Here is a 26713-nt window from a genome sequence, read left to right on the forward strand (position 1 = left end):
TCATAAATCCTTAAGAAACTACCTCAATACTGCTTAACGTATCGGAGTCAAAGCAACTGTCAAGAATAACCACCTGATTATCAACGACGTCTTCCACACTTTGGCTGATATCCAGTCTAATCCGAAACTCCTGCAAAAAAGTCACATCAGAAGCGAGGCGGCGCCCTTTTCTGCTAGAAGTGCTGATAAAAGGACCCTATGACCTACTACAAATTCTGATCGGAATCATCACACTCAACTTATTTACTTTCGTTTCCACTGTATTTGTTACCTTTTATTTTGAATGCATATACAAATTTAATTTATATGAAATACTTAGTCAACCAAAATATCGGCCCCCTTCTGCTGATATAATTCAATGCCTACCATCCCAACAATGTTAAGACTACGCTGCCTCTCTGACAACACCATTTTTGTTCAGCAAATTGAAAAAGAACACTTTGAAGGTACCCAATTAATAAACTAAACATAAATACAATTTCAATTTCTCCCAACAATGCCACAATTTCAAAACTGAGTCAAGACAATAGTTCTTATCAGGGCATTCATTCTGGTACAAAAAATGCAACAACCTTTATCTCTTTTTGAGGAACATTGGTCAACAATTGCTTGGGATGGAACTAATTTCATGTGTAAGTTTTTGGTGAAAAAATAAAATCCGCAGAATGTCGATGCTACATTATGTTAAAAGTTTTACACATAAATCAATAAAATTTGTTGTGGTGCCTGGCCCGGTTGGTCTGTTCTTAAAATTTGTAAACTTTTAAAAAATAGGTGCTGGTGATCCTTAGCAATTGTTGAGGAATGTACATCATCACCACTTATTTGTTTTTTGCAACGTTAATTCACCCGTAGATAGCACTAAGTAGGTATTTCTAACTTTTTTGGTTTTTAAAGAGTTTTTTCTCATTTCGTGGTATAAATTCGTTCACCGGAAATTTATGGTCATGGAGAAACGGTGATGAAAAGGTAACTTAATTTTATGACTGCGCCTTTTTCTCCGCGGCTGGCGACCCAGTTGGAATATTCAACAATCTTTTCTTATTGCACGTCTACAAAAAAAAAATACATACAAAATGTCAGCCTCCGAAAATATAGTGGTGCGGAGAAACAATGATGAAAAGGTGATTGTCATATGTAAACGCGACCCTTTCATCCCCAGGGGGCCCGAGTAGGAATATTTGAAAATTCTATATTATTGCACACCTACAACATAAAACGAACCAACATACAAAATCTCAGCCTCTAAAGATATAGCTTTACGGAGAAACAGTGATGAAAAGGTAATTTTCATATGTAAAAGCGCCCCTCTTACCACCACGAGAGCTCCCCAGTTGGAATATTTGAAAATCCTTTAGTGTATTCTAAGACGTAAGAAGCATCTATATACCAATTTTCAGCTTCCTAGGATTTACCAGAAATGAATAAGTGTTGAGCAACTTTCGCATTTATAATATTTTACATGCATATGGAAAAGTAGTCGTACCAAAATAACGCTGGATGGAACGGTACCACGAAAAGTACACCACGATTGTGCAATTTTGTACATGTGACTCCTTGGTGAATCTATCGAAATGAATCAAGTTGAACATCGATTAGATTTATGGTCAAGACATCATAAAATGCGGAAGTAAATAGTCCCCCTTACTCCTAACTTTAAAAAGGACAAGTTATTGAGGTGGGACAAAATTTACGTTGAAAGGTACAATTTTCAGTACATTTCGATAAGGAAGACGATGAATTTCACTAGTTCGGACTTCTATTGTCTAATATATAAAATGATTTGAAATCCATGAAACAACTAGAAAAAGAAGAATTAAAAACAAATAGCTGAAAATAACAATTATATTAAGCAAAACTAACCTGAAATGAAAGAACAGTGAAATTAAATACAAGTAACAATAAAACGATTGAACAAAAAATAAAAAATAAAGAAAAGTAGCTCACCATGGCTGAGCTACTTCCTTCAGGTGATTTTCTTCTGTCATTCGGTGATATTAATATTAACCTGCTATCTCTTTCAGCTCGTCAAGAAGCCTTCTCAAATAACGGCTCACTCTCAATCCTTTATTGACATTATCGTCGTTTCTGATAAGGAAAGAATATCAGATGCCGATTATCACCGATATTCAGGGAATTTCTGACCACCTGGCAGTGTTGTGCAAAATCAATACTTCTGTTCCTCCTAGAAGAGTTAGAATGGTGTATTTTCGTGACTATCGTTACTTCGATTTTTTTATCTTTTCCGCATTGATTTCTCATTGATTTTTTTAAATGAATCATCTCACCTTCCTCATAAACTCCTTCATAACCAATTACCAATTTCTAACATTTTCGAAAAATTGATTGGTTATCCCTCTGGCTAAGTGTAACTCACCTACTGCCCTTTTTGGGCTGAGATCAATTACAATTCTGCCGTGTCTCTGTGAAGTAGTGGAATTGATACTGAAAGATTAGATTGATGAATATGTGAATGAAAATCATATAACATATGTTCAATCAGGATTCAGATCATAGCATAGTATTACCACGGCTCTCCTGTCAATTACTGACGATCTTCTTTAAGCTGTAGATGAATAGAATAGAATAAAATAGAATATATTGATTATTAAAATATTACACACATATAACATATACATTACTGGTACAATATTTATGAGACTAGTCACACAAACTGAAGAAAAAACAGCTTATACATTCAAATTTAAACATTCTTCGACATTGTAAAAGGCATTTTCTGGGAGAAGGTCTATTAAAGCTTTTTTGAATGTATTGTAATTTTCAATATTTCCTATTATCTTAGTTGCTTTGTTATAACATATGAATCCTTGATAGTTTGCCAAGTCTTGCCCGAGGGCTAATCATGAGTAAGGTAGTCTCAGTTCATTTCCTCTGTGATCATGTATCATACGGTTTTTTGTATGGTGTGATTCATTTCTTTTAATATCCATAGTTATGAGCAAAATATATAAAGACGGTAGTGTTAAAATAGCTAGATCTTTAAAAACTGTCTTGCATGATTGTCTACAATGTATGCCAGCAATGCATCTTATATTTTTTTTTTTTTGATAAACACTTTTGTTAGGTATGCTGAGTTTACCCAAAATATTAACCCATTTAAGATATTAGATTGAACCAATCCAAAATAGGCCAATTTGAGTACTTCTAGTGATACTGTTCCATGTAGTTGTCTTATTATGAAGCGAAATCTACTCAGTTTTGTTATTAGATAATCTGTGTGTTGTCGCCAAGTTAACTCCTGATCAATTACTAATCCTATATACTTATATTGATTCATCACCTGCTCTATAGATCTGTGATGTATTTTTATTAGTGAACAAAGATCATTAGTAAAATTCTTTTGTTGATAATTCATGAAAACAGTTTTATTTACATTAACAAGTAGACCGTTATTTGTGCATCATTGTGAAAATTCATCAGCAGTTTCATTTGCAGCTTGAACAGAGAGGGGAAGTTCATTTTCTGCTACTATTGATAGGTATCATCAGCACATATTATTGTTTTTTGTGGAGATACACATGAATTCTCAATATCACTCATGAATATTATAAAGGGAAGCGGAGCCAATGTTGAGCCTTGTGGAACTCCTAATGAGAAAGAAGCTGGTTGCGATTTTATTTATTCTATTACCACTATTTGCGACCTTTACCATAAATATGACGCTACCCATTCACTGGCTACTCCTCTTATTCTCATTCTATGATGAGAATGTGACCTGTTTAGTACTTCTGGATTATAGCAAAGCAATCGACACCATTGAAAACGAGATTTTGTTTAAGAAACTTTTCTACTTTGGGTTTTCTCAGAAAGCAGTGTCACTTCTAGGGAACTATCTAAAACATCGTACTCAAGAAGTTGTTGTGGATGTAGTTGTATCGGATGGTCTAACAGTATCAAAGAGTGCCACCAGGATCTAGCTTTGAGCCCTCGCTTTTTAGCTTATACATCTGCGATTTTTATCAATTTGTTGAAAAATGCAGTATACATCATCACTATGCCGATGACACGCGATCATATTTCTCTTTTTCGCCTCATGATTCCTCTCCTGCCCAGTCATCTATTAATAGGGATATTTAAGCCATCTTTGACATTTATACAGCCCATAACCTCAAGTTCAACCCTAATAAATCTGCAATAACGATATTTGCACTCATGAAGAACATAGTGTTCACCAACTCCACTTTTCAAGTCCGCATCGTGAATAAAATACTTCCCTCCATGAACAAGATGAAAAACTTAGGATTGTGGTTTGATCTAGAACTTCGCTAAACTAAACATGTCAGCTATTTGAACCAAAACTACCTAAAACGTGCTCAGGAGCTGTTTTCAAATCGTGATTTGCTCAACACAAACTTGAAAATGAGACTATGCGAGTCACTGATCATGTCAAAAGTTTTTTATTGCGACAGTGTTTTATGGACTGAGACAATCGGATGATCTTCGTCTACAGCGTATTCGGAATAGCTGTCTACGTTTTCCGTTCGGTATCCGGAAATATGACCATAGGTATATCTTTAGCCATCAAAGAATCAGGATGGTTAAAAGCTGAGAAACTTTCAAAACTCCATCCACTCATCAGCACACACAAATTTTTGATATCTCGTCAACCTGATTACTTACTGAAGAGGCTTGGAACATTCTCAACAATAAATAGTTTTTCCACAAGGAACAGTTTCAGTTTTAGTCATACCCAAACACAAATCTTATATTTTCATGCGCTGTCCTTTTTAACTGTCTAGTCTCTTGTCTGTTCCCGACCTTGGCATTACAAAAAAGGAATTTTCTACAGCGGTTGCATACATTTTCTGATCTTTTCATGGCAGTATCATTATTAACTCGACTTCTTTGCTATTGTTAAATTAGTGCCCTTTTCAGGTTGAGTTGACAAATAGCCTTGGCTGATATTCCGCCTATTCACCTTTATACTGAAAGTTGTTTCCTTTATCCTCTATTTGTTTGTTTCAATTGTGCTTTTATGGTGAATAAAGACGTTTTATCATTATTATAATTAGGTGTTTTTCGAATTGGAATATCGTGTAGATGATTATTGAAAAATTCAAGTGCTGCTTGCAAAAATTGCAAAAGTAATAAACATTCAACGGAAAAAATAGGGTTTGGTTAAAAATTGAAATACCCCATTAATCATTGAAAATTATTATTTTAATGTAACTATCGATCCGTTTCTTTGTGAAAATGATTTTTCATCTTCTATTGTTCAAAACTTGTTATATAGAAATGCGTCGTTTGAAAGATATTTCAAACATTATTTTCGGAAACGTTATCTTTGATGCCAAAAATGATGAATAAGAATCGTTCCCTATAAAAAATTCCTTATTGCACACAAACGGATTTCTTAGGCAACAATTTCTGTAAACCACTTGCAGTCATTATCTTACTCTTTGATGACTAAAAAAATGTTTCCAATAAAGATACACTCTGCGTATACGAAGTTGAATGTGAAACAGAAATATGCTCTTGTCCTTTAATAGAATGAACACAAGGAACAAAATACTTGACGGTCACGGTAGATGAACATGTTAGATGGGATGTCCATGAAAATTATGTAACGAAACGTCTGAGAATGTTGTTCAATAATTCCGTAAATCGACTACAGACATGTCGACATGTCAAAAAGAGTACTTCGACCACGCCACTGCTTTATTTTATTGCAGAGTTGTTAATGAGCACTAATGAATAGCTCTCTCCAACGACTATTTGACATTTTCGAATTTCAACGTCTCGGAACTGTGGGACAGATATTCATAATTTTGCAGAGGGTTGAAAATACGTCCAAAAAAAGTACATCTTGATAAATATCAGAATTGGGAATTCAAAACATTCAGGCATTGGATATACATGCCTTTTTATGATGAGCGTTAATTAGACGTTTCTGGTAAATGAGAAAACGGATCAACCTGGAAATTTTACAGTAAGTATGCATAAATCCATATGATCTACACGTCTAACGTGATATTATAGACGAGTTTAGCGCTACCGCTTCTACTATAATGAAGCAGCTATTTTGATTTTTCAAATTGAACTCCCCGTATATAATATCACGGTATTATTTCTTATCACTTTGTCAATAGCCTCATGTACTATCGCCCTATACCTATCTGTTACCGTGTTATTGCTCAAAAACAGATTTGTTAATGAACAGTTATCTTCAACGACTTGTAATCGATATTTTACCCTTCAATAACTGAAAAAGATTCCATTACATGAATTTTCATTATTTATTCATTCATATAAACTTCCATGTATTACTTCTCTCTCTCTCTACACGAGGTAAAAAAACAACCCTGTATCATTTCTTGAGAACAAAATATTCACACTTCATACCGCTGTTCCATTTTACTCTAAAATTCATCTTCGACAGAAAAATAAATGTTCAAAATGTTGTTCAAAATAAACGAGTTCACAACCATCACTTATATAAAATTAATGCATTCTTCAATATCTTCATTCTTCAATATCCAAAAGCGTGGAAAATTACGAACTACACCAAAATCAGTCATTTTTAGTTCGGAAATGGTGAGCACAAACCGATAATCTATTTCGATATCATCTACTTAGCGCATAATTTCTTTCGGTCAAGCAAATGAAAAAAAATCATCTAACGATTACATTTATAATAATAATAAATAGAGGTGACTCAAAAACATTCTGATAGTAATTTCACTAAAACTATAAGCAGGCCAGTACCAATAGACTCTGCTCCATAAATCAAATCTTCGAAATGAAATTATGCTCTTCTTCGTGAGTATGGTCCAAGCTCCAAATCGAAAAGCGGATCCCACGTCATGTGCCCATCATCAGGTTTGTGTGAATTTGTTCTTCCTCCTGTCCATACTTCGGCTAATCTTCGTGAGACATCATCCATGTCCAATCCATAGGAATGGACAACTAGTTCATCCTGGGCAGAAAGCTGATCAGTTGTTAGATCCGTAACTTCCTTAGGTGAACCGATCATCACTTTGGCAGATATTTCTACCCCATTACTCGTTATAGGTATCTTGAGTTCGTCGAGACAAATGCGTCTACCCTTCAATAAAGTACCGTTCAATTGTCTGTAAGCGGCTTGTAAGTCAGATTTTGAAGCGAAATCTACGACTCCCATGTTGCGGTGAAGATTATGTGCCTCTGCAAAGGTAACTTCTCCAGAATTACGCATGTGATCTTTGAGATCTTGCCAACTGACGCGATCAGATATATTTGAAATGAGCAACCTGTAAGGGGTACGGATCGGCGCCCAACAGGAATGATTGGACCGAGTTGGCTGAGAAAATCTCTTACTCTGGAACGGCAAAGAAGATGCACGATTGGAAAAATGTTTTTTTTTCCAAATCGAATCAATCCTGGCTTTACCGAGGCGAATTCGTTGACCCTTCAACACAGTATGATTCAGTTGTCTAAAAGCGGCTTCCATGTCTGAATGACTAGCGAATTCGACAGTTCCGATATTGCGATATGGCGTGTGAGCCTGCCCGAAAGTAACGCTACCGGCATTTCGCATATAATCCTTCAGATCTTGCCAGCTGACGGCGGAAGACAGATTTCGTACTATCAGTTTATGCTGGGTACGTACTGGTGCTAGATTCAATCCACGGGAAAAACATAATAGTCTATCGTCTACTCCGGAAACAGCAAGAACGTCATCTACATCATCACCATCCCGCTTCTCTGCACTGTCTGATGTCGAAGTCTTGAATGAAGTTGAACCGATCGAGGCATCCAGTTCTATAAATTTTTCAATGGAGTACTTTACTTCTTCTTCAACTTCAGTAAAGTTAACTCTATCACAATCATTCGAATACTGAATTCTACTTTGGACTTTCACAGCAAATTGATTTTATGACGGATTCTTTTCAACTCCCGAAAGAATTGTTTACATTCACTTCCAATAAACGAACGATCTGCTAACACTTTCACATCAAATTCTTTTGATTTTTAAGCAAAACGACCTTTTATACTATTCATGAGCTCGTTGATCCATTACCTATATTGTATAATTGATTTCTACCTGAAGTTCCTAATTGAATAAAGTGGGGATTTCAATGATTTTGTAAATTGTTCATGTTACCTGGTTTCCCGCTACAGGTAGTGAATTTGTAATAAGCTTTCATACTCTTGTCAACAATTGTCTTTCACGTCAAACTTTTTCTCCGGCTTCAAAAAATATGTAAACAACTCTTGAAAAATACTCAAATTCTACTGTTACTTGTGAACGCAAAATCATGGGATTTCCATCAATATGTATCTGAAAGAGAGTGCTAACATCCTCTCCGGGGTGAGCGACTTTTTTCTATCGAGACCCTGAATAGCGCTAACATTGAGATTACTTCCTATATCGTTATCTAACCCCGATTTCCACAAAAGCAATTTTTTGTTTCACAAAAATGGCAAAAACGATCACCTCTGATAAGCTCGTGCTCTATATTAGCACTGGAGGTAGAATAATAGTTGATGTAAACGATGAAATATCATTCCTCGAAGAAGATAATATCAATTTGAAGAAAGTCTACAGTCTCAGGCCACAAACTTCGGCAAAATAATTTGTTAGTTTTCGATATCGAAAAAGAAGACAATAGTGAATTTCTTTCTATTCTAAGCCACCTTCTTGGAGTATCTATTAAACTAGCTGATGTAAATAATATATTCTCCGTCAAAAATGCGAACAAGAAACGAATACTGAAAATTGAATGAATGTCTTACTTGAAACAATTGGAAATCACAAAATATCTGCAGAAACTGAGAAATAAGAACATCTTTGTGGTTAACGATTTGAGTCCTGCGGACCAGATTATTCATAAATCCTTAAGAAACTACCTCAATACTGCTTAACGTATCGGAGTCAAAGCAACTGTCAAGAATAACCACCTGATTATCAACGACGTCTTCCACACTTTGGCTGATATCCAGTCTAATCCGAAACTCCTGCAAAAAAGTCACATCAGAAGCGAGGCAGCGCCCTTTTCTGCTAGAAGTGCTGATAAAAGGACCCTATGACCTACTACAAATTCTGATCGGAATCATCATACTCAACTTATTTACTTTCGTTTCCACTGTATTTGTTACCTTTTATTTTGAATGCATATACAAATTTAATTTATATGAAATACTTAGTCAACCAAAATATCGGCCCCCTTCTGCTGATATAATTCAATGTCTACCATCCCAACAATGTTAAGACTACGCTGCCTCTCTGACAACACCATTTTTGTTCAGCAAATTGAAAAAGAACACTTTGAAGGTACCCAATTAATAAACTAAACATAAATACAATTTCAATTTCTCCCAACAATGCCACAATTTCAAAACTGAGTCAAGACAATAGTTCTTATCAGGGCATTCATTCTGGTACAAAAAATGCAACAACCTTTGTTGCATTTTTTGTACCATTGTTGTACAATTGTTGGTCAACAATTGCTTGGGATGGAACTAATTTCATGTGTAAGTTTTTGGTGAAAAAATAAAATCCGCAGAATGTCGATGCTACATTATGTTAAAAGTTTTACACATAAATCAATAAAATTTGTTGTGGTGCCTGGCCCGGTTGGTCTGTTCTTAAAATTTGTAAACTTTTAAAAAATAGGTGCTGGTGATCCTTAGCAATTGTTGAGGAAAGTACATCATCACCACTTATTTGTTTTTTGCAACGTTAATTCACCCGTAGATAGCACTAAGTAGTTATTTCTAACTTTTTTGGTTTTTAAAGAGTTTTCTCTCATTTCGTGGTATAAATTCGTTCACCGGAAATTTATGGTCATGGAGAAACGGTGATGAAAAGGTAACTTAATTTTATGACTGCGCCTTTTTCTCCGCGGCTGGCGACCCAGTTGGAATATTCAACAATCTTTTCTTATTGCACGTCTACAAAAAAAAAATACATACAAAATGTCAGCCTCCAAAAATATAGTGGTGCGGAGAAACAATGATGAAAAGGTGATTGTCATATGTAAACGCGACCCTTTCATCCCCAGGGGGCCCGAGTAGGAATATTTGAAAATTCTATATTATTGCACACCTACAACATAAAACGAACCAACATACAAAATCTCAGCCTCTAAAGATATAGCTTTACGGAGAAACAGTGATGAAAAGGTAATTTTCATATGTAAAAGCGCCCCTCTTACCACCACGAGAGCTCCCCAGTTGGAATATTTGAAAATCCTTTAGTGTATTCTAAGACGTAAGAAGCATCTATATACCAATTTTCAGCTTCCTAGGATTTACCAGAAATGAATAAGTGTTGAGCAACTTTCGCATTTATAATATTTTACATGCATATGGAAAAGTAGTCGTACCAAAATAACGCTGGATGGAACGGTACCACGAAAAGTACACCACGATTGTGCAATTTTGTACATGTGACTCCTTGGTGAATCTATCGAAATGAATCAAGTTGAACATCGATTAGATTTATGGTCAAGACATCATAAAATGCGGAAGTAAATAGTCCCCCTTACTCCTAACTTTAAAAAGGACAAGTTATTGAGGTGGGAGAAAATTTACGTTGAAAGGTACAATTTTCAGTACATTTTGATAAGGAAGACGATGAATTTCACTAGTTCGGACTTTTATTGTCTAATATATAAAATGATTTGAAATCCATGAAACAACTAGAAAAAGAAGAATTAAAAACAAATAGCTGAAAATAACAATTATATTAAGCAAAACTAACCTGAAATGAAAGAACAGTGAAATTAAATACAAGTAACAATAAAACGATTGAACAAAAAATAAAAAATAAAGAAAAGTAGCTCACCATGGCTGAGCTACTTCCTTCAGGTGATTTTCTTCTGTCATTCGGTGATATTAATATTAACCTGCTATCTCTTTCAGCTCGTCAAGAAGCCTTCTCAAATAACGGCTCACTCTCAATCCTTTATTGACATTATCGTCGTTTCTGATGAGGAAAGAATATCAGATGCCGATTATCACCGATATTCAGGGAATTTCTGACCACCTGGCAGTGTTGTGCAAAATCAATACTTCTGTTCCTCCTAGAAGAGTTAGAATGGTGTATTTTCGTGACTATCGTTACTTCGATTTTTTTATCTTTTCCGCATTGATTTCTCATTGATTTTTTTAAATGAATCATCTCACCTTCCTCATAAACTCCTTCATAACCAATTACCAATTTCTAACATTTTCGAAAAATTGATTGGTTATCCCTCTGGCTAAGTGTAACTCACCTACTGCCCTTTTTGGGCTGAGATCAATTACAATTCTGCCGTGTCTCTGTGAAGTAGTGGAATTGATACTGAAAGATTAGATTGATAAATATGTGAATGAAAATCATATAACATATGTTCAATCAGGATTCAGATCACAGCATAGTATTACCACGGCTCTCCTGTCAATTACTGACGATCTTCTTTAAGCTGTAGATGAATAGAATAGAATAAAATAGAATATATTGATTATTAAAATATTACACACATATAACATATACATTACTGGTACAATATTTATGAGACTAGTCACACAAACTGAAGAAAAAACAGCTTATACATTCAAATTTAAACATTCTTCGACATTGTAAAAGGCATTTTCTGGGAGAAGGTCTATTAAAGCTTTTTTGAATGTATTGTAATTTTCAATATTTCCTATTATCTTAGTTGCTTTGTTATAACATATGAATCCTTGATAGTTTGCCAAGTCTTGCCCGAGGGCTAATCATGAGTAAGGTAGTCTCAGTTCATTTCCTCTGTGATCATGTATCATACGGTTTTTTGTATGGTGTGATTCATTTCTTTTAATATCCATAGTTATGAGCAAAATATATAAAGACGGTAGTGTTAAAATAGCTAGATCTTTAAAAACTATCTTGCATGATTGTCTACAATGTATGCCAGCAATGCATCTTATATATTTTTTTTTTGATAAACACTTTTGTTAGGTATGCTGAGTTTACCCAAAATATTAACCCATTTAAGATATTAGATTGAACCAATCCAAAATAGGCCAATTTGAGTACTTCTAGTGATACTGTTCCATGTAGTTGTCTTATTATGAAGCGAAATCTACTCAGTTTTGTTATTAGATAATCTGTGTGTTGTCGCCAAGTTAACTCCTGATCAATTACTAATCCTATATACTTATATTGATTAATCACCTGCTCTATAGATCTGTGATGTATTTTTATTAGTGAACAAAGATCATTAGTAAAATTCTTTTGTTGATAATTCATGAAAACAGTTTTATTTACATTAACAAGTAGACCGTTATTTGTGCATCATTGTGAAAATTCATCAGCAGTTTCATTTGCAGCTTGAACAGAGATGGGAAGTTCATTTTCTGCTACTATTTGATAGGTATCATCAGCACATATTATTGTTTTTTGTGGAGATACACATGAATTCTCAATATCACTCATGAATATTATAAAGGGAAGCGGAGCCAATGTTGAGCCTTGTGGAACTCCTAATGAGAAAGAAGCTGGTTGCGATTTTATTTATTCTATTACCACTATTTGCGACCTTTACCATAAATATGACGCTACCCATTCACTGGCTACTCCTCTTATTCTCATTCTATGATGAGAATGTGACCTGTTTAGTACTTCTGGATTATAGCAAAGCATTCGACACCATTGAAAACGAGATTTTGTTTAAGAAACTTTTCTACTTTGGGTTTTCTCAGAAAGCAGTGTCACTTTTAGGGAACTATCTAAAACATCGTACTCAAGAAGTTGTTGTGGATGTAGTTGTATCGGATGGTCTAACAGTATCAAAGAGTGCCACCAGGATCTAGCTTTGAGCCCTCGCTTTTTAGCTTATACATCTGCGATTTTTATCAATTTGTTGAAAAATGCAGTATACATCATCACTATGCCGATGACACGCGATCATATTTCTCTTTTTCGACTCATGATTCCTCTCCTGCCCAGTCATCTATTAATAGGGATATTTAAGCCATCTTTGACATTTCTACAGCCCATAACCTCAAGTTCAATCCTAATAAATCTGCAATAACGATATTTGCACTCATGAAGAACATAGTGTTCACCAACTCCACTTTTCAAGTCCGCATCGTGAATGAAATACTTCCCTCCATGAACAAGATGAAAAACTTAGGATTGTGGTTTGATCTAGAACTTCGCTATACTAAACATGTCAGCTATTTGAACCAAAACTACTTAAAACGTGCTCAGGAGCTGTTTTCAAATCGTGATTTGCTCAACACAAACTTGAAAATGAGACTATGCGAGTCACTGATCATGTCAGAAGTTTCTTATTGCGACAGTGTTTTATGGACTAAGACAATCGGATGATCTTCGTCTACAGCGTATTCGGAATAGCTGTCTACGTTTTCCGTCCGGTATCCGGAAATATGACCATAGGTATATCTTTAGCCATCAAAGAATCAGGATGGTTAAAAGCTGAGAAACTTTCAAAACTCCATCCACTCATCAGCACACACAAATTTTTGATATCTTGTCAACCTGATTACTTACTGAAGAGGCTTGGAACATTCTCAACAATAAATAGTTTTTCCACAAGGAACAGTTTCAGTTTTAGTCATGCCCAAACACAAATCTTATATTTCCATGCGCTGCTTCTCGTATAATGCACCTAAACATTACAATCTACTATCTCGTGAGTTTAGATCTTATATAATGGAAAAATAAAAAAAAATGACCAAAGTCCTTTTTAACTGTCTAGTCTCTTGTCTGTTCCCTACCTTGGCATTCCAAAAAAGGAATTTTCTACAGCGGTTGCATACATTTTCTGATCTTTTCATGGCAGTATCATTATTAACTCGACTTCTTTGCTATTGTTAAATTAGTGCCCTTTCCAGGTTGAGTTGACAAATAGCCTTGGCTGATATTCCGCCTATTCACCTTTATACTGAAAGTTGTTTCCTTTATCCTCTATTTGTTTGTTTCAATTGTGCTTTTATGGTGAATAAAGACGTTTTATCATTATTATAATTAGGTGTCTTTCGAATTGGAATATCGTGTAGATGATTATTGAAAAAGTCAAGTGCTGCTTGCAAAAATTGCAAAAGTAATAAACATTCAACGGAAAAAATAGGGTTTGGTTAAAAATTGAAATACCCCATTAATCATTGAAAATTATTATTTTAATGTAACGTCTGAGAATGTTGTTCAATAATTCCGTAAATCGACTACAGACATGTCGACATGTCAAGAAGAGTACTTCGACCACGCTACTGCTTTATTTTATTTTATTGCAGAGTTGTTAATGAGCACTAATGAATAGCTCTCTCCAACGACTATTTGACATTTTCGAATTTCAACGTCTCGGAACTGTGGGACAGATATTCATATTTTTGCAGAGGGTTGGAAATACGTCCTAAAAAAGTACATCTTGAATTGGGAATTGAAAACATTCAGGCATTGGATATACATGCCTTTTTATGATGAGCGTTAATTAGACGTTTCTGGTAAATGAGAAAACGGATCAACCTGGAAATTTTACAGTAAGTATGCATAAATCCATATGATCTACACGTCTAACGTGATATTATAGACGAGGTTAGCGCTACCGCTTCTACTATAAAGAAGTATTTATTTTGATTTTTCAAATTGAACTCCCTGTATACAATATCACGGTATTATTTCTTATCACTTTGTCAATAGCCTCATGTACTATCGCCCTATACCTATCTGTTACCGTGTTATTGCTCAAAAACAGATTTGTTGATGAACAGCTATCTTCAACGAATTGTAATCGATATTTTACCCTTCAATAACTGAAAAAGATTCCATTACATGAATTTTCATTATTTATTCACTCATATAAACTTCCATGTATTACTTCTCTCTCTCTCTATACGAGGTAAAAAACAACCCTGTATCATTTCTTGAGAACAAAATATTTACACTTCATACCGCTGTTCCATTTTACTCTAAAATTCATCTTCGACAGAAAAACAAATGTTCAGAAAGTTGTTCAAAATAAACGAGTTCACAACCATCACTTATATAAAATTAATGCATTCTTCAATATCCAATCTTCAGAGATATAAAAAATCGTGGAAAATTACGAACTACACCAAAATCAGTCATTTTTAGTTCGGAAATGGTGAGCACAGACCGATAATCTATTTCGATATCATCTACTTAGCGCATAATCTCTTTCGGTCAAGCAAATGAAAAAAAAATCATCTAACGATTACATTTATAATAATAATAAATAGAGGTGACTGAAAAACATTCTGATAGTAATTTCACTAAAACTATAAGCAGGCCAGTACCAATAGACTCTGCTCCATAAACCAAATCTTCGAAATGAAATTATGCTCTTCTTCGTGAGTATGGTCCAAGCTTCAAATCGAAAAGCGGATCCCACGTCATGTGCCCATCATCAGGTTTGTGTGAATTTGTTCTTCCTCCTGTCCATATTTCGGCTAATCTTCGTGAGACATCATCCATGCCCAACCCATAGGAATGGACAACTAATTCATCAGTCGTTAGATCCGTCACTTCCTTCGGTGAACCGGTCATCACTTTGGCAGATATTTCTACCCCATTACTCGTTATGGGTATCTTGAGTTCGTCGAGACAAATGAGTCCACCCTTCAATAAAGTACCGTTCAATTGTCTGTAAGCGGCTTGTAAGTCAGATTTTGAAGCAAAATCTACGACTCCCATGTTTCGGTGTAGATTATGTGCCTCTGCAAAGGTAACTTCTCCAGAATTACGCATGTGATCTTTGAGATCTTGCCAACTGACGCGATCAGATATATTTGAAATGAGCAACCTGTAAGGGGTGCGGATCGGCGCCCAACAGGAATGATTGGACCGAGTTGGCTTAGAGAATCTCTTACTCTGGAACGGCAAAGAAGATGCACAATTGGAAAAATGTTTTTTTTTCCAAATCGAATCAATCCTGGCTTTTTCGAGGCGAATTCGTTGACCCTTCAACACAGTATGATTCAGTTGTCTAAAAGCGGCTTCCATGTCTGGATGAGTAGCGAATTCGACAGTTCCGATATTGCGATATGGCGTGTGAGCCTGCCCGAAAGTAACGCTACCGGCATTTCGCATATAATCCTTCAGATCTTGCCAGCTGACGGCGGAAGACAGATTTCCTACTATCAGCTTATGCTGGGTACGTACTGGTGCTAAACTCAATCTACGGGAAAAACGTAAACCTCTATTCTCAACACAATCATCATCATCATCATCACAATCCCGCTTCTCTTCACTATCTGAAGTCGAACTCTTGAAAGAAGTTGAACCGATGGAGGCATCCAGTTCCATGAATTTTCCAATGAAGAACTTTATTTCTGCTTTAACTTCACAAGAGGTAACTCTATGACAGTCATTGAATCTGTTTATTTCCTGAAACGATGAAGGTGTTCCAACATATGCCCTGTCGAATTGTTCGAAAAAGAATTTCACTTCCTTTTCCATCTTTTGAAACGTTTCGAATACTGAATTCCACTTTGTACTTCAACAGCAAATAGGTTCCACTAACGTTTGATATACCAACTATTAGCTAACACTTTCACATCAAACTGTTTTGATTTGTAAGCAAAACGACCTTTTATACTATTCATGAACTCGGTGAACCATTACCTATATTGTAGGTATAATTGATTTCTACCTGCTCTTGATTGAATATAGTGGGGATTTCAATGATTTCGGGAATTGTTCGTGTTACCTGATTTTCTTGGTAGAGGGAGAAGTCTTGTAATATACTTTCATACTCTGGTCAACAAGTGCTTTTTTGGTTCAAGCATTTTACGTGTCTCTGAAAAATATGAACAAGGTTTCTTTCGATTTGGAATATTGTTGAAGCTTGCAAAAATTGCAAAAGTAATAAACAATCAACTGAAAAAAAATTGATTTTGATTCTTTGCATATATTTCAAGAACTATTATTTGACATTTTCAAATCTGAACGTCTCGGAACTGTAGGACAAATATTCATAATTTTTGCAGAGTGTGGGCAAGACATGCCCACTTTGGAATTATTATAAGAAAATATTATTTCAACTTGATGAATATCAGAATTGGGAATTGGAAAATTTAGACACTCACTTGATATACAGGACTTTTCACGATAAGCGTTAATTAGACGTTTTGGCAAACCACACAACGGATCAGCATGAAAATGTTTTAGAATGAAAAATTCATCAAAACCAAGAAAATATCAAATTCAATAAAAATTCGGGTAATCTTGTACTCTCTAGTACTAAGATGACCAAATTCGAAATGGAGTGGTTTGGTTAGGTTAGGTCCAAAGTGAGTGGGTCTATTCAACCCTCCACCGCAACCCTCAATGGTTTGTTGTGGCTCACACCTATTCACACTCGGTCGAATAAACCCAGCTTTTTAACGAAGCCGATTAGTTTGTACGGTGAGTGGTCTTTCAGGTCTCATAGTAAGAGTACGGCTCTGCCGAACTCTAAAGATCTGATTCGGTCCCCAGCCGGGCAGACACAAAGTATATGCTCTGCCTCTGGTTTCGGTGGATCATCACTCGAGGGCAAACGTTTGCTAACCTGCTCATGGGGGGTTTGTTCCCCCACCTCAGTCGTTTCCTGGCTGCACTACCAAACCTTTTTTTTAACGTTCAGTTGTTAGATCTGGAGTTGGGGAGTTGAGAAGCTTTCGCTCCTGAACTTAATTTACAGGGAGGTCAGTTGACGTCGTAAACTCGACATCCATCTCCTCTGTAGACTCGCTCCTGAAATAAATTTACAGGGAGGTCAGTTGGAGTCGTAAACTCGATATCCATCTCCTCTGTAGACTCGCTCCTGAACTAAATTTACAGGGAGGTCAGTTGGAGTCGTAAATTCGACATCCATCTCCTCTATAGACTCAGCATCGGAAGAAGTTTTTAAGTTTACTCTGCCCATAAAAGTCCCACGAGTAGCTAGGGAAAGAAGGTTAATCACGGCAGAGCCCCGCAATACTTTGCGGGGCTCCCGGAATCTCGAAGGTACCGTCTGTAGTGACAGCTGATAGGCTCAGTGTCATTCATCTTCTTGGCATGGATACACACACCTTGGGAGTAAGTAACCTATCGTTGGGATGCCATTCAGTTAGGAAATAACAAAATCATAAGTGATTCTGTCATTCTCGCACTCCCGAAAACAGCATGCACAATGGTGAAAATATACAGGGTGTTCCATTTGAAAATGTTCACTTCCACTCATTTCTTCATGTAATCAAAGTATCATTTTTATAAAGACCCTGTATGTAGTAAAAGAAAATATGAATGGAAGTGAACATCCTCATAGTATTATTCCACCCCAGTTCAAATTTGATCGTCTTAGTACCTACCAGAGAGTTCAAGATTATCAGCGTTTACAAAAGTACATGTTTGGTAAGCTTTTTCATTATTATTTTAACTCACAAGAAATAGTACTCGAGCGCATTGTCTTAATTCCCCAATATTCGGAAACTCGCAGCGTAAATAATACCCTCATCAAAACTCTTCTGAGTGTATAAGCTTAATGTAGTAATTATATACACTGATGGCTCCAAAATTGAGTTAGGTATAGGATGTACTTTTTGAGTTTCATCCACAAAAGTGGCTCACAAATTTCGAATATTGTAACGGTACTAATTTGTTCCACAAGGTATAATCATTCGTAAACGGCAGAATAAAAATTTTCAAGCACCCGTAGGTCCCTCTCTCCTTTTCGTTTGTAATCTGTTTGTTTGTAATTTCAGATTTAAACTATTGTTGTTTACTTTCATTAAATTGATAGACAGTACATTTCCAATTGTTATTGAAGTAACTTCAATGTAGATGGAGTGCGATGTACTACCGTGCCGCAAACTTCGAAGAATCCCTTTCAAACTCCTTTTAAATATATTTCGGCATCCTACTGGCTAAATCTTGCACATTTAAAGTTTTTTTTGTAGAACCGTTCCCTATGAAAATATATTTTCATACTAGCAACACACCTAGTAGTCAAGGTCATAATTAAAGATCAACTACTTTATCCCTGAAGAAATGTTGATATTTCATTTCATATTATATTTCAAATATCTTAGCGGAGTTGTCTTTGAGAGGAAATATTCCCCATAGTATTAATCCCCGATTTTTCCAACCATTCCGTAAATTCTTCCAGTTTGGAAAATTCATTTAAGTAATTTGATATTTTGAAACAGCTCTATTCGATTGCCCATTGGTTCATCACACTTGTCCATGACGGATGGTCATGCGCTGGAATTCGTATGATTCCGTTTCAATACGATTATCCTACGGATTCCATTTTTGAGGTTGCTTTGTGAAGGTTTGAAGAAGACTCGCCTGGAAAATTTGTTTATAGAAACATCTCTTTGAGGATTATTTCCGAGGGTCTTCTCTTAGTGAAAACAGTGGCTAGTTTTGCTTGCATTTGATGTAAATTGGCTTTTCACTCTCTTTAGAGGATAATAGAACTCCGCGTAAGTGACATCAAATCTTCCCCGACTTTTCAGCATCGCCATTTTGGACCTTCAACTTATGTACTTTTTCCTTCCTCTTATAGGACCTGTTGTCGTTTCATAACTTTCTTCAGTTGGTATTCACTATACTATCGGTTGATACTTTACTGGAAAAAATTGAAGACATTGCCCAAAAGACTGTGAAATAAAATTCCGATTGGGATTTTTGGAAAACCCTTGCGAAACTTGAAGGTAGGTTTCATCATGTTTTTTTCTTTTGTATATATCATAATAAACGTATACTTGTTTGACTTTCACGAGCTTGTGATACATTCCTGTTTTAGTTTCTTATTTTTACATGTGAGAATAATCACAAAGGTTATACATTATTTTAATGAATCGGAAACAATTCATTCGGATTATTCGTAATTTTAAAGTAAATTCGGTTAGTTGGTTGATATTTCAATAAATAACAATGTTAGAATTTTTTTTGAGTTAGGAAGACATTGCCAATTTTCTTAAATTTCGTAGGAGATTATTTCCCATCAAAAGGTGAATTTCATTTATCAGGATTGGTAGCTACGAAGTTGATTTAAAAAAAAATATTTTCACTATTTCTACAGTCGTCCGAATGTTTTTTTGTTGCTTTTTGTTCCATTTGTTATCAGCATCGATTTTGTCCTGGCCTTTCGATTGAAATCACTAGCGAAATATGTATTAGTTTTTTTGTAAATTCTCATTATATTAATTTACAGTTCAGGGAAGCATTTGGCCGGTAATTCAATTGAATAGTTTATTTTTTCACATGGAACTTCCTTGGAGGGGATTTATTTTAGACTCTAGGAAAGGAAAGTGAACAATATAGGCGACAATTAATGTTTCCCTTGCTCAGTTTTTCAGCTTATACCGGTAAGCTGAAATGTGTTGTTTTTTACCAAATGAGTATTCAGTTTTATTTTCGTTATTGAGTTTAGTTACATTGAAAATACTTATATGAGTAATTTTGTTAAATTTTTCACGCCGAGGTTGTCAGATTTCATAGAAAGCACAGAATTTCGTAAAATAAAAATAAAAAGAATCATTATTTTTGTTGTCCTGTCTAGAGAAAAAAACAATTCATTTTTTTGTATTGCTTCATTGAAAAAAAATACATGCAACGACTATTTTCATCGGCCAGTGAAAGGTTTTTTGTATATAAATGCATTTAGTTATATTCAAATGGGAGAAATTCTAATTCTTTGAATTCTTCTTAGGATTTTATGGGGTAGTGCGGAAGCTGCATTTTTTTACATTTGGGAACATCCATTAGCCGAATCTGAATGAGAGCTGTTCACTCAAAAGTGGGAAAATTATAGGAGAAGGACTTAGTTTTTTTTTCTACCCTGAATTTTGTGGAGCCAGGGGCTTCAACCTTGAGTTTGACACTTCAGGAGATGTCAAGCCACGCAAGTAAACAGTGAATGATTCGTCGTTTTTTTTAATAGTTCTTTTCTCGCCACTTGCCATCATACAATTATATAATAGAAAATACATTGTGAAAAAACGGTAGAAATTAGTGTCATGCTGATGATTTATTTTATTTTTGACATACGTGACACGTGCCTTTCGCTCTGGATCCAAAGCTAGCGGCTATTTAATTTTGGTGTTATTTATGGTTTCTTTTGGTTATATTGGAACCTATATTAATTTCTGCCAAAGTTGATCGTGACTCAATTACAGTTCAATTCCAAATGCAAATTGTATGTCCGTAAATATTATTTATTTATTCATTTATATGAATTTACATTCTGACAAATAGTATGATATTTCCGTGGAAGTATTTATAATAAATCAGATCATTAGGTAATTTTTTTTCTTATTGGTGATAAATCAGTTCATTATGCAAATTTTTGTGACAGATATGCTTGAATTCATTTGGTAATTTAGGAACAGAGTTCAGACAAAAATTCGGAAGGGGTAAAATTACCTGTCGCCCAAAATTAAAATTTAACTTGCATATTTCCCCACTACCGTCTTCACTCAGCTTATATTAAAAAAATCAAAAAGACAAATGACGAGATAATTGGCATAACTATACTATCAAATCTAATAATCCTTATTAGAATGTGTGTTAGGAATGGCACGTTAAAAGGTAAGACCTCGTTAGTCCTTAGCTCGCACAAGTTTCTCAAATTCTGAGAGTTGTCGTTCGTATGGGGGCGACAGCTGATAAACGGAAAAATAGATTTTAAACAGACAAATTTTGTTAAACCCCGATTCACCCCATTCTTCCCAAGGCAATTCCACATATTGAATTATACAGTGCATTCATTTAATGTCCCCCCTTTTATTTTTTGAACGAGTCATCCCAAAAAATTTAAATTTGGGATAATTAAATAAATTCATGAATACTTTATTTTGAAGTGAAATTGATAGATGAAACTTTCAAGATGGCGACTGGGCGCCATCTCGGACAAAAAATTAAATAGAAAGGGGGGTCTTGTGACACATCTTTTTGAAGCTCCTGACAAATGCTTCACAACCCTAGAATATGTCAATATGTTCAACTACTACAAAATGACGAAACTTTCAATAATTGCCTGAATCCTAGCACACACACACACACATGTTTAGTAAAAAAAATCTGAATTAATTCATTACTTCTGAACGGTAACAGATACTACATGAAGTTCTTGACAAAGTGATAGGAAATCATAAAATGATATTATATACAAGTAATCAACACTTTTCAACTACTCAAATAGGAACGTTGGAAGTGCGATATTGTTAACCAACAAATCTGAGTTTTTTTTCTCTGGAGTTTTTTTCAATTTGTTTCTAATATTTAATCAAGTTGAAAACTGAAAATCTCCATTGATCATTGAACATACAGTTTTTGAATATCAGTATCGATAACTGAAAAAGATTCCATTACATTGTTTTCCATTGTTTATTCAAACATTTTTTTTTCATGTATTACCCCTTATTAACACTTTATGCCGCTATTCCATTTTACTCTAAAATTAATCTTCGACATAGAAACAAATGTTCAGAATGTTGTTCAAGATAGACGGGTGTTAGGTTAGATCCAAAGTGAGTGTGTCTATTCGACCCTCCACCGCAACCCGCAAGGGTTTATTGTGGCTCACACAGGGCTTTTTTCGCCTCTGGTTTTGGTGAAACCTCACTTGCTAACCTGCTCATGGGGGGTTAGTTCCCCCAACTGAGACAGATTCTGCGTACGCCGCAGCTTTCGCTCCTGAACAAAATTTACAGAGGGGTCCGTTGGAGTCGTTAACTAGACATCCATCGCCTCTGCAGACTCGCTCCTGAACTAAATTTACAGAGAGGTCCGTTGGAGTCATAAACTCGACATCTATCTCCTCTGTAGACTCGCTCCTGAAGTAAATTTACATGGAGGTCAGTTGAAGTCGTAAACTCGACATCCATATCCTTTGTAGACTAGCTCCTGAACTAAATTTACAGGGAGGCCCGTTGGATTCGTAAACTCGATATCCATCTCCGCTGTAGACTCGCTCCTGAACTAAATTTACAGGGAGGTCAGTTGGAGTCGTTAACTCGATATCCATCGCCCCTGTAGACTCGCTCCTGAACTAAATTTACAGGAAGGTCAGTTGGAGTCGTAAACTCGACATTCATCTCCTCTGTAGACCCGCTCAGTTTTTTGTGTGAACAGGAATTGAAATCAATATACACAACGTAAAAAATCAAGCATGTATTATTTCTTGAGAAAAAATAATTTTTACACTCTATGTCGCTATTTCATTTTACTCTAAAATTCATCTTCGACAGAGAAACAAAAGTTCAGAATGTTGTTCGAAATTTACAATTACAACAAATTGATGCAATATCCAATTTTCAGGGATATAAAAAGACGTGAAAAATCACCAACTACGTCAAAATTTGTCATTTTTCAGTTGGAAATGGTGAGCAGAGATCGATAATCAATTTCGTTTTCATATACCTGGCACATATTTTCTTTTGGCCAAGAAAATGAAAACCAATTCATCTAACTATTGCATTTTTATTAATAATAAATTGAGGTGACTCAAAATATTTTGATAGTAATTTCACTAAAACTGTACGCAGGCCATGACCAATACACACTGCTCCATAAACGAAATCTTCGAATTGAAATTATGCTCTTCTTCGTGAGTATGGTCCAAGCTTCAAAACGATAAGCGGATCCCACATCATGTGCCCATCTTCAGGGTCGTGTGAATTATTTCTACTTCCTGTCCATATATCGGCTAATTTATGTAGGACATCATCCATGTCCAACAAACAGGAATGGATAATCGTGTCATTCTGGGCCGAAAGCTGATCATTATCTGTAACACAAACTTCCTCCTGTGATAGATTGGAAACGAGTAACCTATAAGGGATACGGATTGGGGCCCTACAGGAATGGCTGGACCGAGTAGGCTTGGAAAAACTCTTTCTCTGGAACGGCATAGAAGATGCGCAATTGGAAAAATGTTTTCTTTTCCAAATCGAATGAATCCTGGCTTTTTCGAGGCGAATTCGTTTACCCTTCAATACAGTATAATTCAGTTGTCTGAAAGCTGCTTCCATGTCTGAATGAGTAGCGAATTCGACAGTTCCGATATGGTTTATGAGCCTGCACGAAAGTAACTCTGCCGGCATTTCGCATATACTCTTTTAGATGTTGCCAGCTGATGCCGAAAGACAAATTTCGTACTATCAGTTTATGCTGGGTACGTACTGGTGCTAGACTCAATCCACGGGAAAAACATAACCGTCCATCCTCAACTCTGAAAATAGAAAGAACTTCATCTTCATCATCACCGTCCCGCTTCTCTGCACTATCTGAGGTCGAGGCATCTCATTCCATAAATTTTTCAACTTTACTAGAGGTAACTGTATCACAGTAATTGTATCTGTTCATTTCCGGAAATGATGAAGGTGTTTCAACGTACGTCCGAATACTCACTTCTACTTTGAACTTCTACAGCAAATTGGTTTCAGTACCAAAAATTGACGAAACCTTTTCAACTCCAGAAAAAATTGTTCACACTCCAACGATTAGCTAACACTTTCACATCAAACTGTTTTGATTTGTAAGCAAATCGACCTTTCATACTATTCATGAGCTCGTTGAACCGTTACCTATATTGTAAAATTGATTTCTATAAGAAACTCATGCTTGAATTGTTCGTGTTACCTTATTTTCTCGCTACAGGTAGTAAACTTATAATATTCTTTAATACTCTGGTCAACAAGTGCTTTGCAGGTCAAACTTCTCCTCCTTCTCCAAAAAATATGAACGAGGTGTGTTTCGAATTGGAATATCGTGTAAATGACTTCTGAAAAAAATCAAGTGCAGTTTGCAAAAATTGCAAAAGTAATTAACAATCAACAACAAATGATGTTTGGTCAAAAATTGAACTGCCCCATTAATGGTGTATTTCAATACATCAGCAGAAACGCCCGACGAAAATATCAAATTGATGATAATGGTAGCAAAATAATGTCAATAGTATCTTTCACAATCTTACTATTTCAACTATATACATTCATGCAATTTGAATTTTTCAAGTAACGGTGTCAAGAACTTTTTCAGGAGCTACTAATGCGAAAGAGTCTTTGAACTCATCTGGAGTAGTATCGTCAGTAGGTTGAAATAAATTAATTTTATTCCTCTCATAATTGACAATCCGCCAACAAGCTTTGGATTTATTGTCAAAGGAAACGATGTACTTATCATTTGCTGCTTTTTTGCCTGCTTCAGCTGTTTTTTTTATACAGTCTTGAGATTTTTGTAGGTATTCCAGTCATTTTCATTATCATTAATATTGCAAATATATTTCACCTCAGTAAGCTTTTTTCTCATATTCCTGAAGGAGTCGTTATACCAAATTACCGGAGACTTTATAATTTCGAAGTATTTTTTGAGTAGAAAGAATTAATTTACGTTTATTTGCGTAGACATGAATGACCAGAGTCGTCAAATGTCGGAGTCGGATAAATTTAAGGTCATGTCCTACAGTTTGAAAACGAATATCTTAATCTTTGATTATTCAATAGAAAACGTTTCCCTGGTGAGACCAGAAACATTTACTGATCTTGGCGTCACATTTGACACTGCATTATCATTTAATAGGCATATCGATAAAGTTGTAACCTCCTCCTGTCGTTTGTACGGATTAATTGCAAATAACAGTAGTGATTCCAAAGAAACTTCGACCTCAAAAACTTTATTTTATGCTTTCATAAGATCAAAGTTAGAATACTCGTCAGTTGTGTGCCCCTTTTATCAATATCACATTGATAGAATAGAAGCAATTCAAAGACGATTTTTAAAACTGCTAATCCTAAAAACCGATGGCTTTTATCCTCCAATAGGAACAACCCACTCTGAATTACTACAAAAGCATAACTTTTGCAGTCTCGAAAAAAGGCGTGAATATTATAGTGTTGCTCTAACCTATAAAATTATCATAGCAAGCATAGTCGACTGCCCAACATTACTGGAAAAGTTTAATATTTGCATTCCTAGAATCTGTTACAGACACCCGAGTACTTTCTATATAAAAACATCTCGCACAAATGTTCTGAAGAATTATCCGATCCATACCATGTGTAAAGTGACAAATTCTGTTAGCGATAATTTAGATATATTTAGTTGCAAATTGTCAAATATAAAATCCCACTTCCTAAAATAATTTTATTGACACCTATAATAAATATAAAATGTGTAGTCTTTATAGTCACTTGTTTGTATTGTTCGTAGTGTTTGTAGACTTTACAGTCACTTGTTTGTGATGTATTTATTATACTCTGTTATTTCCTGCTCTGTAATTGGGCTATGTCCCGTAGAATATTGTATTACAAATAAATAAATGAATATATAAGTAGTTGACATCATGTTTCTCATGTCCAATTAAAATTTGCCAGTTTTTTTCAGTTTCGCGATTTCTCAGTGTGATACATCTCTGATATGCAAAATGAGTAATTTCAGATTGTGTCCTATAGTATACGAAATATTGACCCAAATGGTTGGAGTTTCGTTTCTGGCGTGGTGGTGGACGGATGTGCTGACAGCGATCGTCCACAAAGAAGGCACGCGGACGCCATTGTTGGGGACGAAACTCAGTTTGTGTTGTGAATATCTGCCGTCATAGAACGTGCCATCAATAAATTAAAAGTATTTTGTGAAAGTTTATAAGTGTAATAGAGAAACAGCACTCCCATTCACGCCGGTTGGAGGCCGGAGTTGACCGGATGTCCACGTGGGAGTGTTACAGTGGATGTATATTACTCCTGTCCCCATTCACGCCGGTTGGAGGCCGGGGTGGACCGGATGTCC

At 35.5% G+C, this 26713-nt stretch overlaps 1 protein-coding gene across 4 annotated transcripts in view; it reads left to right on the forward strand.

The window, feature by feature from the left end:
* RhoBTB (Rho-related BTB domain containing) overlaps window positions 1-26713 on the forward strand; it is a 147751-nt gene that overhangs the window by 54106 nt on the left and 66932 nt on the right. The window contains exon 1 of one of the 4 annotated variants that reach the window (XM_074173632.1): window positions 14363-14472. The exons of the other annotated variants lie outside the window; for them this stretch is intronic. The gene's annotated coding sequence lies outside the window, so the exon portion shown is untranslated. Of the gene's footprint in view, window positions 1-14362; window positions 14473-26713 lie in introns of those variants that run through there. 4 annotated transcript variants of the gene reach the window in all.

Source organism: Leptinotarsa decemlineata, unplaced genomic scaffold, assembly GCF_025532065.1.
Source record: "Leptinotarsa decemlineata unplaced genomic scaffold, Ldec_3_MD MMD2_tig00000251_RagTag_RagTag, whole genome shotgun sequence".
Lineage (NCBI taxonomy): Eukaryota > Metazoa > Arthropoda > Insecta > Coleoptera > Chrysomelidae > Leptinotarsa > Leptinotarsa decemlineata.